General features: G+C 48.3%; 1 pseudogene; it reads right to left on the reverse strand.

Annotated features, from left to right (window-relative positions):
- Positions 1–8935: 8935 nt before the first annotated feature.
- Positions 8936–13250, reverse strand: LOC103644526 (uncharacterized; annotated as a pseudogene).
- Positions 13251–14254: the final 1004 nt, after the last annotated feature.

The following is a 14254-nucleotide window of genomic DNA, read 5'->3' on the forward strand; positions in this document are numbered from 1 at the left end:
CCATTTGTGATCTTAGCCATACATAAATTTTGTTATTTTAATCAATTGAAAGATTCATTACTTGAACGCATAAGGAACTGATAGAGATCAAATTTGTTGCAACGATTATGCTGAATTGAACCTTAATGTCATCATACCCAGTTAAGATATAGTTAACATCTAGGGGAATCCGATCAACACAATGAACATCTCCACTGTGAGCTTTCTCAACCTGGAAATACGTTCAAGTAATGAATCTTTCAATTGATTAAAATCACCCTTAAGATGTGCCTTAAATCTCTACTAGGTGAGTGCCTGTGCGTTGCAACGGGGACATATAACACCACGATAACTTATATACAAAATGTGTGTTATACTGTTATGAGAAAATGTTTCATAATCTATTTGTGATTCTGGTCATACATAAATTTTGTTGTTTTAATCTAGTTGTTTCACCACTACATTGCAACCATCAGTACCGACTTCGATATATGCCACGATTTTCATGGTCTCATCATTGGTGAGCACGCCCCACGCCTACCAGAAGAAGTTCCCTTGTACATCATCAGTCATCAGGCACGTACCACCATACGTGCTTGCTCAAACAAAAAAGCAATTGTTTGTGTTTGCAAAGAGAATTAAAGACAGACCAGCACAAAAAGCTACCCCGACGGTGGGGAGGATGACGAACTGATCATTGCTGTCGGTCCTCCTCTACGTCACCTCCGTTGCCGAGATGATGCCACAGTCCATGATATAGTAGTCGTCGAACGCGCGCGACATGTCGAGTGCCAATGACTCTTGGTTGGGCTGCCAGACGAAGTGCACCTCGGGTTCATCAGCAAGGTAGTACACCTGACTGTTGCACCACTAGATGCGCTACTCCTCTACATACATCATATTCGAGGACACTCACACAACATCACCAACGACCGTCGTCTGAGCGCACAAGAATTTATGGCCGGTCAGTAGCGACTTACATGGCAGGTTGGGCTTCAGATGGACGATGAGCTAGACGGTGTGATGGCTCCATCGTTGGATGCGGTGCCTAGAACAACCCGAGAGTCGCCGACGTTGGCAACAACCATGAGGTCCCCCTGCTTGACGATGGACAACGCGATGCAGTCGCTCTGGACTGATTCCAAGCGGCGACTGTGTCGGAGCTTGTCATACACAGCGGTTCATGCGGCCACGTAGGACTGCTTCCAGAGGTCGAACTGACAGTCGTTAAGCTTCTTCTCGTTGTCGATCAGCGATGCCAACGTGAGCGCTTCCTACTAGTGGTGTTTGTTTGGGGTTTCCAAGCAAGAAACATGGATTCATCCTTGGCGTTGGTTTATGAAAATGACTCACAAGTCAGATCCATGGAAAAATATTATGGAGAATAAATGCCACACATGCAAAAAAGGAATTTAAGTTGAAAACATTATTCAAACAAAAGAAATTGCATGCAAGGCTCTTCTTTAAATACTACTCATTCCATCTAAAAATATAATTTAAGAATCTCGGTGATACTTATCTACTACAACGCATTGTGCAAGGGTAGTAGGGTAGGCTTGGGGAGAGATGTAGTAGATATTTTTCCTGTCATAGATATAGATATAAATACACATGTGGTGTAGCGGTAGCTACTGCTCACATTTGTTTGAGAGGTCGCGGGTTTGAATCCCTTTGTGGTCATTTGTGTTTTTTAATTTTAGCTAGACGTGGGCTGTACGCGGGAATGAGAATAGAAATGGGCTTTGCGGGGAGGGGGAATGAGAAAGGCAGAATAGAAAATGACAGAATATGGGAATGGGCTATGCGGGGAGGAGGAATGAGAAAGGCAGAATAGGGAATAGGAATAGGAGAGGCAGAATAAGGAATGACAGAACAGGGAATGGTGACAGAACACGGAATGTCAGACTACTCTTATAGCCTTACTGCCTTAATAAGTAGTAGTGATTATCTACTGTACGAGATTAGGACGTCGGCATGGAAACATCCTACTCGTGCCCAGTGAACCATGTGCTTTGCTACCTGCTGCCTGCAACTTGCGCATCATGAGGGGAACACACCATCGCATGGCGTGTTGTAACGCTGCCACCTGTTGAGGTTGTCATCAACAAGCATCTATGCCATGATACGGACAGTTCGGCGCAGTCAATGAACATTACTACTAATGTACTAAAAAACAGAGCCTTGGTTTTATGTAATGAAACATAGCCGATAAATGCGGTCGCCCGAGGCCAGAACGCCGAAAAAGGCCACCGAACACGCTCGGCGTGGGCGCACACTGTCAAACGAAGCAGAAATTGACACGCGGCGGATCTGATTTCAGCTGTACGTACCCTGCATAGGCCCAGACCAGGACAGATTTCTATGTAGCCACTCCACCGCCATGTCCCGCGATGATGAGTGATGGCTGCCCTGCTCGCGCGGGTGCTGAGCCACGCTTTGACAATAGCCCCACTGCACTACCATAGTGCAACAGCAGCAGTGCTGCGACACAGGCTCACAGTGACCCAGACTGATCTGACACCGTGCCAGTGCCGTGCACCCCGTCTCCGCCAGCCAAAATACCACCGCCGTAACCGTTGGGCCCGATTTTTTTTGTATTTTAGCCCCTAAACTGAAGTAAAATCACGTTTAGACCTAAAAAAATTTTAAATGCAGTTTTGGACCCTTAGCTCGGCGCCATAGGCCGTGGCGCCGAGCTAACACAGCTCGGCGCCACAGCCTATGGCGCCGAGCTATGACGTGGCGGCAACGGCTAGTTGCGTCTAGGGCTTACCTGGCTCTGACGTGGCGGCGGCGCGGCCTCGTAGCTCGGCGCCACAGATCTTGGCGCCGAGCTACGAATTCCTATAAAAACGCCCGCGCGGCTGGCCGAGAGCAGCTCATTTCGTCCCATTTCCAAACTTCGTCAAAATTTCCTGGATTCAAAGATTTGAGTTGGTTCACTTCGTAGGCCAAGGTATGATTTCCAACTGATTCGTTTTGTATATTGGGTTGTTAGTTAAATAATTTGTATACACCTATTATATTATCATTTCGAATATTAGTTTGTGTAGACTTATTATAAAGCATAATAGGTACAAGTGATAATTATAATCGTTTATTTCCTGAAAGACATGTACCGAGAGGCGTTGTGGCAGAAGAGAGGTCGTCCTCGGGAGTTATATCCGGACGTATCTAGTAAGGATGCTCCTGTTCCTCCTGAACTCCCCGTGCCTAACTGTGACTGTGGCAGACTGGCTTGGGTACATCAATCACAACATCCAGACACGGCTGCTCGCTGCTACTACCTTTGTGGCACTTTGGACGTACGTAGCTTATGACTTGTCACTTAACTTTGTTCGCATTCATTTTTTTGTAGATATGTAATAGTGCATCTTTCCATTATTTTAGGGACATCAGAAGTGTTTCTTTTTCCAGTGGATCGATGGTCCTGATAAATTTGACCCTCGATATCTTCTTTTCGTTAATTGGTTGAGTGGAAAGACCAGTCATGAGCGTTTTAAGCGTTGGGTACCTCCTCCCCCGAATCCTCCACCAATGACGGATGCGGAGAAGGAGGTAGCAACAGAAAGACGGATGGACTCACCGCCTCGATGCGATTGTGGAGACCGTGCTGTCATCGACGAAGACTATGACAAGCAGTTCTGTTGTCCGAACATTGATTATGTGAGCCCATTGATACGCTAAATGTATGAACTAGTTTTTATTTACAATAAATTACTAATTTTTTCTCCTGCAGCCATACGGCTGGCGTAAGTGTCGTTTCAGAGAGTGGTTGTATGGTCCTTTGTCCCATTGGCCAGAGCCAGAGGTAAAGGAAAAGAGATACATGGGGTGGGCGGCAGAAGAGGTCAAATTTGATCCAGTACTCTGCAAATGCGGTATTGAAGCTAAGTATGGATTAGTTCCTTCGGAGCTTGGTGTTGGATATTTTTGTGGACATATGGTCGATTACGATGAGGTTGGTATTTTTTTTGCACCAGATGTAATGTTATAGCGGTACTTACTATTTTTTTGTAGGAGACGAGGAAATGCAGTTGGGAGAGTTACGACGACAAAGGAGAGGTGATGCGCACAATAGAGTCCAAGAGAATAATGGGACAGAAGATGCGTTGTGGATCTCGGCTCGTTGATTCATACATTAACGATCGCATACGCGACATGCGTAGGGAAGCTAAATCTGCCTTTTATGATAGCCCGAAGCGTGCAGAGTATAGGAGGTTGAAGGCGGCAGATGAGAAGAGAGCACAGGATGCAAGGGAATGGGAAGCGGCTCAAGCCGAGAAACAGATGTTGGATAATCTTGCTGATCGCCTCAAGGGAAGTAAGTGAGATAAATGATATTATAATTATGTTAGTACAATTTATTTATCCTGACTTTGCTAACTTAATTTTCTCATTATATTTGCAGAGATTGGAAGCGGCGTAAACTATTTGGCCGATGAGGCGCATGCGAGATATGTTCAGGATAAAATGGCAACGGTTGAGCTGATGGAGGAGGAGGACGACGACACATCTAGATTGAGTGAGCTTATCGCCCTCGCAGAGGCAGGATTACATGAAGAAGAGGAGGACGACATGTCAAGGTTGAGTGAGCTCATAGCACTAGCTGAGGCAGGATTACGTGCTCAAGAGGAAGAGGATGAGTTTCTGTCACAGGCCGCCGCAGAGGTAGAGGCAGCTTATTACAAGAAGAAGTCTGATGAGGCTGAGGCTGAGGATGAGCTATTCTCCCAAGCTGCAGATGAAGCAGAAGCCAACTATTACAAAAGAACTGGTGACAAGTGTGATGCAGGACAATGCAGCAAGTGGAATGAGGTTGTTGTTGAGGATTGCGCGACGGATGACTCCGAAGATGAGTTACTCATAGATTGTGATTCAGACTGAAGAATTGTAGCCTATTATGTAGTATTTACGTATCAAAAATAATTTAGAACTCTAAAGATGCGTTACTTATTGCTTATTATGTTTTTTACAGTTCACAAAAAAATTTTGCAAGAGTTCTCCTTGTTTTATTAACAACCACAGTTCAAATAATCACATATTATAAGACATATAAGCATTTCAACATATAATACATCACAAAATAACATCGAATATAAAAACATCCACAGAACATAGTTCTTCATATAATGTCCACAAACAAAGTCCAAAATACAAGTTCCCCAACACATAGTCCAAAACACAAAACATAGTTCATATTACAATGTCTCCAGCATAAGTCCAAATCACACAGTCCATATCACAAAAGTATTCATTTCCTCCTAGTCTTACCCTTGCCCTTGGCCCCAAGAGCGTCGGTGCCTGGAGTGTAAGGGTCTCGTGGACGCCTTCTACGTGGTGTCAGCTGTGATGGCTGAGTTGTAGGAGCATCCTGCAACTGAGACGGTCCAATCTCCACCTGACCTGCGGCGCCAGCGCCAGCGCCAGCGTCGTCGTCGTCGTCGTCGTCATCGTCGTCGTCGTCGTCCTAGGCCACGTTCTCAAACGTGTCCCGCGTCGATCGCGACGAGCTGAGTCCTGCTGTAGATGGTCCAACTGCACAAATGGGAGGCTGAATGTCCTGCTGCATACGAGGCACAGGCAGCTGCACGTCAACGCGCGCTAGAGACCGGCATCCACACCGAGCCGCTGCTCGACGAAGACGACGTGATACCCTCTATAATCGAAATGTTAGTTAAAGACATATGTTACAACATACAAATAAACAAGTTTTCTGTTAGACATTGATACTCACTGATAGTAACGATAGCGTAGTAGTATCTGAAGTTCTCTGTGAGATACGCTCGAGTTCAACAACAGATACGAGCATAGAGTTTCCCTATCACAAGTTAAGACATTAGGATGCTCAAAACTAGACATATCCCATTGAATTGAAATCTCTAATTTTAGTAAAGAAATAGTTACCACTCTATCAAGGATTGGAGCAGCCTCAATTTGGGACCCGTGCCGAGCAGCTATGTCGAAAGCTGTGTCTTCGTCGTCTGACGATTCTTGCTCGGCGTAGTCTGCTGCTGTCCACTGTCCCTTCAGCTTGCACCTAGTCACACCAGAATACCAAATCAAATACCTCCGGAAGTTGTAGTTCCGAAGTCATGGTCATAATTGACTTCACCTTCAAGTTTGGCTGACCCTTCAATATCCCCAATATCCTTTTCGCAATCAGGGTAGATGTCAACTGACGATGCTTAGAGCTCAGCTCTGTCTGGGCACAAGTGTGCGGACCTACAATTTTGGTGATCTTAAACTTTCCGGTGTCCTTCTGCCTTCGGGCACATACCCTCCAATTACATTCTGGCACCTCGCACACAACAGTGTAACGACGCTGTGCATACGAATGTCTCACCTTGAACGGCCTCTTCCGGTTCACAGAATATTCCTGTAGCCATCGTCTCAGTGTAGGCAGATCCTTGAAAAGTAAGCCAACCTTAATCTCAATGCTGTCGGCGTTATCCGGAGCCTCTAGCAGTTCATCGTCACGTCCTTCAGCATACGCACGGGTGGAATGACTTAAACTGCTAAATTCATGTACTGCAGGGTCTCGCTCCGGACACAAACGTCTTATGAGTTCAATTTCTTGAACCGAACGGTCATCATCAGAATCTACGGCCCGTGCAGCCTCATATGGCTCCTCCTCATCCTCAATCTGAACATCAACACTATTGGATGCCCTGCATATGTTGTTCATATTATATGACACAGGCACATCAATCTGAACATCAGCATTATCGATATGTGGAGATCCTGCATCGGGTCGGAGCAAGAAAAACCACATTAAAAAGTCTAATCAAACGAAATAATGATGGATACGAACAATGTGTCGAAGACACTTACTAGGATGATCGTCAACTGGATCCTGGGTTAATGGGATCTCTTGGGGGGGGTACCACCGCATTAGAAGCCCCACAAACGCCGGGAATAGGACGAGAAATCCCATACTCGTGCGGACCCGATTGAGCATCGGGCACAACAACGACTTCTTCATGAAGCTCTACCAAAGGAGCTTCAATACGAGATGCATTTGGCATTTGTGGAGATAACCTGACTGGACCTTCGCATTGACTAACAGGTAACTTTTGAACAACCACATCCAAACATGGTGGAACCATCGTCTTCACAATTTTTAAATATATCACCCAATCATCTTCTGAGGTAATGGAGATCAACCGTCGGACAACTGTTCCATATGTAATATGGGACAACAAACCCTGAATTGATATTCTAGGGTCGTTTATGTCGCAACTAATCTCCTCACAAGCTCGAGCCAACAGCTGGTCAAAAGTTGGTCTTTCAACGAACAACATGGTCACGATCTTCATACCATCAAAAGTAACACTCCCATAAGCATCTATCTCCACCCTTCCTCCATGGTATAGTGTTACTAGGCTGTCCATCTATTGCAAAAATGGATTACTAACTCAATAATGGCTACATACTTAAGCCTACTAACTTACTAAGTAATAAATATATATTAACTAATAACTATACAGTAAAAATTAAATGAACAAATCAAACGAAATTACATAATCTATAAATAATGTACGAAAACTATGTATACCTGAGAACGCGTACGAGTCCAGCTAACGGTGGAGAAGGTCAAGTCGGACGAACACCTACGTACAAAAAAACCAATTGTCAGTAAAAAATTTGGCAGCACCTCCCCTGTAAAGTGATGTTTATAGAACCTGCGAATAAACGACAACACGATGGTTACCAACACAGAAAACATGTAATATCAATGCGCTAAACAAAATCCTAACTATATAATCACTAAGAATTTACTAAACACTAAGAATATGCTAAGCAAGAAACTAGCTAACTATTTTAATAAACACTAACAAGAAAATATCTAACTATTTACTAAACAATAAAAAAATACCTAACAATAGCTAACAATTTACTAACTAATACCTAACAATAGCTAACAATTTACTAACTAAGTAAATACCTAACAATACCTAACAATTTACTAACTCTTTTGGATTAAACTTCAATACATGGGACTGCAAATCATGGTCAGGTACCAAATCTGCTCAGACCAGATTTGCATTGAACTCAAAGGAAAGGAGTCAATTAGTTTGAAAGAGACCAACCATCACATACCAGCATAGAATTTCAGCTCTATTAAGAATGCTCTAGTTGACCAGTAATCCAGCATAATGCAATAGAACACCTAATCGAAGTTCGACTTTTGTAACACTAGGATCAAATGCACATTTTTTCATTCCAACTTAACTAGACAGAAATCACCAATCATTTACCTCCGGTCGGGGCGGGAGCTGGAGCGGCGGCCGGTGGCGGGAGCTGGCGCGGCGGCCGGTGGCGCGGCGGCCGGGGCGGTGGCGCGGCGGCCGGGGCGATGGACCGGCGCGCTCGGCGGGCGGACGGGGCGGGCGATGGCGCGCTCGGCGGGCGGGCGGGGCGGGCGATGGCGCGCTCGGCGGGCGGGGCGGGCGGCGCGGTCGATCGGCTATGGCGAAGAAGAACGAAAACGACGGGAGCGAGACTGGAAGGAAGAAGAAACGGCTCGGACGCTTAAGTCCTAGCTCGGCGCCAAGATCTGTGGCGCCGAGCTAGGCGCCACGCGGTCATCCACGTCATCCCTGCCCGCCATGGCCACGTCATAGCTCGGCGCCATAGGCTGTGGCGCCGAGCTGTGTTAGCTCGGCGCCACGGCCTATGGCGCCGAGCTAAGGGTCCAAAACTGCATTTAAATTTTTTTAGGTCTAAACGTGATTTTACTTCAGTTTAGGGGCTAAAATACAAAAAATTCGGCCGTTGGGCGTGGGGGCAGCGGGTTGACTCACCGTCGCCATGGTGGGATGCCCGGCCAAAACTTCAAGTCTTGGCCTTCTGTCGCTTTGCGAACTGTAGTTACACACGCACGTGAGGTGCAAAGCGCCATGCAAAAAGAGGGATTTGAAACGAGACAAGTTCATACTCTCCAAGAGGAACGGATTCGTACAAGAAAAGGAAGAAGAAAAGAATTTGAAATCTTCCTATCTTCATCTATCTCTAATAAAAGCTAATGCTCCTGCTACTTGGCTGAACTCGCCTTCCCTGCATACGCCTACATCGATGGTCATCGTCTTCTCCCCGCTCTTCCCATCCTTGGGCGAAGACACCACTCTGCAGCAATTTCGCCTCGGAGACTGCAAATCATGTTACATCAAATCAGTGACACGATTATTTAGACATGAAACATCGGGGTTGCCTTTGCCTAGTACTATCCAGGTCCAGCTTTTTATAAACAGCATCAGATTTTATAAAAGTTACATCTTGGCATTGCAAACTCTGTTTTTTTTCTTATAAGCTTGCCTCTTACGGAGTGAGTACCTGGCTGCGCACATAGTACTCTAATCCAAGCAACATATTGGTCTACGATACAGTTTTGTTGATTCCATGCTTTAAAAGAGTTTGGTTATATGTACAGCAATGCTAGCCTGTTTGTGCATCGGCCAGTTGTTTGTCCTCTCTAAACGTAAACGACAATGCATCATGCTTGCAGTTTATGGATGCAAGATAAGAAAAAGGAATGATGTGGCACGAAAGATTACCCTTTACCAGAGCCTGGGGTCAGGCTTTTTGAGCACGATGATGTGATCGAGATGCGCGTCCGGGTCGGTTATGTCCCACCGGCACGCGGGTCGTGTCTCATTCGGATGGCGCCACCGCTCGTATCGCGTCACTGTCGTCTCCCCGCCGTGCAAGGCCTCGCGTTGCTCCGACGATAGGTAGTACACCACCGGCTTCTGGCACGGGCTGCGCGCCAGCGGCCTCGTGTTGAAGGCGTACGCCGTGTAGTCAGCGCGGCGGTACCAGTTGAGGAACGTGCGCGCCGACATCTCCATCTCCCGAGGCGACATTATGCCCCTCACCACCAGCACCGTGAACCCCCATGCCACGGACACCGTCCAGCGGTTCGCGCTGTCGTAGCAGATGGACTGCTGCATCAGCCCCGCCGTGTCCAGCTTCACCGGCCCGTCGAACAGCCGCCGCACCGCCGAGGGGCGCGACCTCGCGTCCGGGAACAGCGGCTTCACTACGTCGAGGTGGTGAAGCATCACGATCGGCGCCACCGGGTGGGACGCGAGGAGGCCGAGGAGGTCGCCGTACACGTCGTACTGGTGGAACCCCAGGTGCTTGGTGAGCAGCACGCCCAGCTCCGCCATGCACGCCTGGATCCGGTCGTCGCTACCGTACAGCACCGGGTACCGGCGGAGGCTGCCATCCTACATCCGCACGAGCGCCTCGGCCAGCGGCCGGCTGATGGCGAAGCCGCCACCGCCGTATGCCATCCCGTAGGAAAAGTAGATGTTCTGCAGGTGGCTCTCGGAGAGGGAGCCGATGTAGTAGGGCTGGCGGTGGTCGAACTTGTTGAGCACGGTGAGGAGGTTGTCCGGGAAGAAGACGGTGTCGTCGTCGCCCATGACGAACCAGCGCACGCCAGGGAGGCCGAGGCGGAACGTCTCAAAGATGATGCGAGAGATGCGGATGGCGGAGCGGTTGCCGCGGCGGTGCGTGTAGGGGAAGGCGGACGTGTCAGACGAGATCCTGATGGCCAGGAGCCCCGTGCACGCCGTGGACATGTTGGACTCGCGCACCTCGCGGTCCAGCTACATGTAGCCCCGCATGGCGCCGCGCCGGCGCCACCACACCTTGATGTACTCCTTATGCTTGTCCCATAACCACGACATCGCCGCGATGCCGAAAACTTCGTGCTGCAGCGTTGTCGACGTGGACCCAGCCACGGCGGAAGGGGGCAGCTGCTTCTCTGCCACCGCCGTGAGGTTGGCAGACATCCGGGAGACCGAGACGGCGTCAGGCGCACAGTTGGAGGCAGCCGACGACACCGAGGTGAGGAGGAGGTGCAGCGTGTAGAAGAAGTAGAGGGGCGGTGAGGGGGAGGAGAAGCAGGAGGAGGAAGCGGAGGAAGGAGGCGGTGAGCGTCTCCTTCCCGCCCCTCCCTTCATCATCCCCGTCGCCGTGGCTGCTGCTCCTCACGAGCTCACCCTCACCATGTCGAACGAGCCCCTCGGCGCCGCCGTCCACCGCTTAGTTGGCCGAGCCGTGAGACGCCTGATTTCGCCGGCGGAATCAGAATCAATGGGGTTTCGCGGGGGCAAGAGGCTCACACGGGCTGCGCATTCCCCTCCGCGTGTTACTCCGCGCCGCCACCTGCTGCCCTCTCTCTCCTCAGCTCGGGTTCTCTCCTATCGGCCGGCGATTTGGGTGGGAGAGTGGTGCGGTGGGTGGGTCGGCGAGCGGTTCTATCCAGAGAGTGCTCCGCCCGCGCACGTTGCACGACCGACGCTGCGACTCGTACGCCTCGTCGCACGACCGACGCTGCAGCACGGCTGGATCTTGCGTGGACAGGGAAGGGCGCGTGCGACTGGATGGCATAGGCAATAGAAACAGACGGTCCAGATAAATGGGAGGCAGAACGGCAGAATGATGGGATGCAGACTACTATTGCTTACTTAATAAGTAGTAGAGACTCCCATGAAAGGGGTGTGGGTTTGAGTCCTTGCTCTACACTATTTTTTCGCGTCGTTGGCGTGGGGAGAGTGAAGCCGTGGTAGCAACGGGGATACTTGTGTGCATAAGTTATTGTTTGCTGATGAGCACATTGCAGGCAGGTTGAGAGAATGTTATGTAAAGAAAAAGGAAATCTAGTGTTTCCACTTTGTCTGACTCAACAGTAGCAATAACATGCGAAATGAACGATATGGATGCACTTACATCCAAACAAGCATGTTGCATAACACAAGCGAACAGAGAATATAGGTGATCTATGATTTTCTCGGGCTCTCTTATGAAATCCATTTAGCCATTTGATCTCCTCCTCGGCTTCTGCAATGATGAACTGTTATTAGTGCATGCTTAATGCTGATTAGAGCGGCCATCAAGACAATCCAAGGTTAGGAAGAATGTGATTGGATCTGAAATATTCGATAACTTAGATTGGTCCATTGGATCTGAAATATTCGATAACTTAGATTGGTCCACAACTGGCATAGGTTTGCTGAAAAGAAAACATAATCAATAAAAGTCAGTTCTAACGACATTCAAGCTCACAATACTTATTCAATTGATTGTCTTATAAATTTATTTTAAATGCAAGTTGTCTATACTTTTCTGTTTCGATCATTCTATGCAATGTACGGTGAGTTATATGAACTATGGAACAAAATTCCTCTAATATGTTTTTCATGTGAGAGGTAATTATCTTCAAGCAGTGTAGTGTTCAATGAATGCAACCTTTCAACTTCAAATGCTAAATACCAATAGTTTGACTCCAGACAACATCAATCGTGATATTAATAAACTCATGATTGAATTGAACAACACATTTTTGTTTCCCTCCTAAATCTTAACACATTGTGTAAAGGTAGAAACCATAACACTTGTTGTCTCAGCCACCATTGTCCCATTTCGATAAAAGAGTCTTAGAGAATACTTGGCGTACAAACAGTCCAAACTGGCTACGGTGCCTCTGCAGTGCAATTCTGTTCTAGGTCAGGACATCAAATTATAGTTTCCTACTTTTATCGAATGCGATGTCATCCACCTACACAATTCGCAAGCATTTATCTCAACCCAGCGGCTGGGTAATGAGCATAAACCAACCCCCAATTAACTCCTCTTGACAATTAGCATACTGAGTCCATTCGAGCAAAACAACAGATCAGCAGAAAGCATCAGAACCAATCAAGCGACTGTGTTCAACGCTCACGCAGTGGACAAACGCTCAAGATCCCACCACAAAAATGCAAGGAAAATGAAGGGGGTCCACGCCCCAACACAAAAGAGAAACCGAGAGGCATGCGTTACCTCGCGCTTGGAGGATGGCACAGACTTGAAGCAGTGGAGCGCGACATCCTCGAGCATGAAATAGCGCTTGCGCGAGTACTGCATCCCAAATCGGTTGGATCGGAACAGGTACAACCATCATTCCATCCGCATCGCCTCCTCCCTGCCACCGACCGTGGCATGTGTCGCCACATCAGGCGGCGTGATTGTCGCAATCAGCGCCCCACCTCCATTTCCTCCACGACCGCTACCTCCGCCCTGCCAGCCATTCGCCCGTGCTAGCTCCCCCACCAAAAACCGATCTCTTGGGCCGGGGGGCATGGTATAGCCGAGTGTCTCGGGGGCGGAAGGCGAGATGGAGGGGATTGGGGGGAGGCGGAGTAGAGACTTACTGGGAACCCTAATCTCTGGATCGATGCTTCTCCTGCGCAGCGGATGGCCTCATGGGAGTGGGGCATGGTATGGCCTCGTGGGGGCGGTAGCGAGGATCACGACGCGTCAATGGTGCCCTTCCATCGACGGAGAGCAGAGGGGGCGGTGGGTGGGCAGAGGGATCTTGCGGGCGAGATTTCCGCGGGCGGGGGCGAGGTTGGGGTGGTGGATGTCACGGGCGTGGGCACGGCAGCGGAGATTGCGGGCGAGGGACGCGGCGGGCGAAGTTTTCGGCACGCGGTTTGCGAGGTGGAGGGCGCTGATGGCGGTGGGCGACCAGGGGAGGGGCGTGGAGGCAGAACATGGTGCACAGGGGTGTGGATGCCTACACTACAGGCTTATAGAGTAGTAGAGATATGATCGAGGTAATGGAAGCCTTGGGCTTCAATTAGTAGGGGAAGCCCCAGCCAGGACGCGGATAGGCCACCAACCGCGTGATTGCGTCAGCATTTATGTTGGTATAACCGAATTATAGAATTTGCATATACCATGCAACGAATCTGGGAAGGTAGTTCACCTATGCATGCATCAGCATTTATATCAGGATAAATATATTGAATAATGTGCATAAACCATACAAAAAAATCTGCTGACGTGCAAATCACGTGGGATGACTTTATAAGTTTGTTCAGTGTTTACGACTGCATAAGAACATGAAACGTAACATCATAAACCGTGCAATATCGCGACATTAGACCGTTTATGCTATTGTATATACGTGACAAGTGTGTGCATAGATCTGGGTTGGTTTGAGATTAAGAAAGTAGTGCTGTAAATTCGCGATAATGTGGGACGGTTACCGTGTAAATCGTCGATCTATTTCATAACGACGAATGAGGCCCAAATTACGGCGTGAAAAACACGCGTTCCAATCATGCTAGGGTTCTAGCTCAGGTGGATTTAATCATAAAACGTGAACCGAAATAGCGTAAATGAATACGTAATTTACGTAAATTATAGACCTGTTTCGTAACAGCGAAATTATGGCGTGAAAATTGTGCACTTTAGATCGTGCACGGATTCTAGCTCA

Source organism: Zea mays, chromosome 1 (genome assembly GCF_902167145.1).
Source record: "Zea mays cultivar B73 chromosome 1, Zm-B73-REFERENCE-NAM-5.0, whole genome shotgun sequence".
NCBI classification, from domain to species: Eukaryota; Viridiplantae; Streptophyta; class Magnoliopsida; order Poales; family Poaceae; genus Zea; species Zea mays.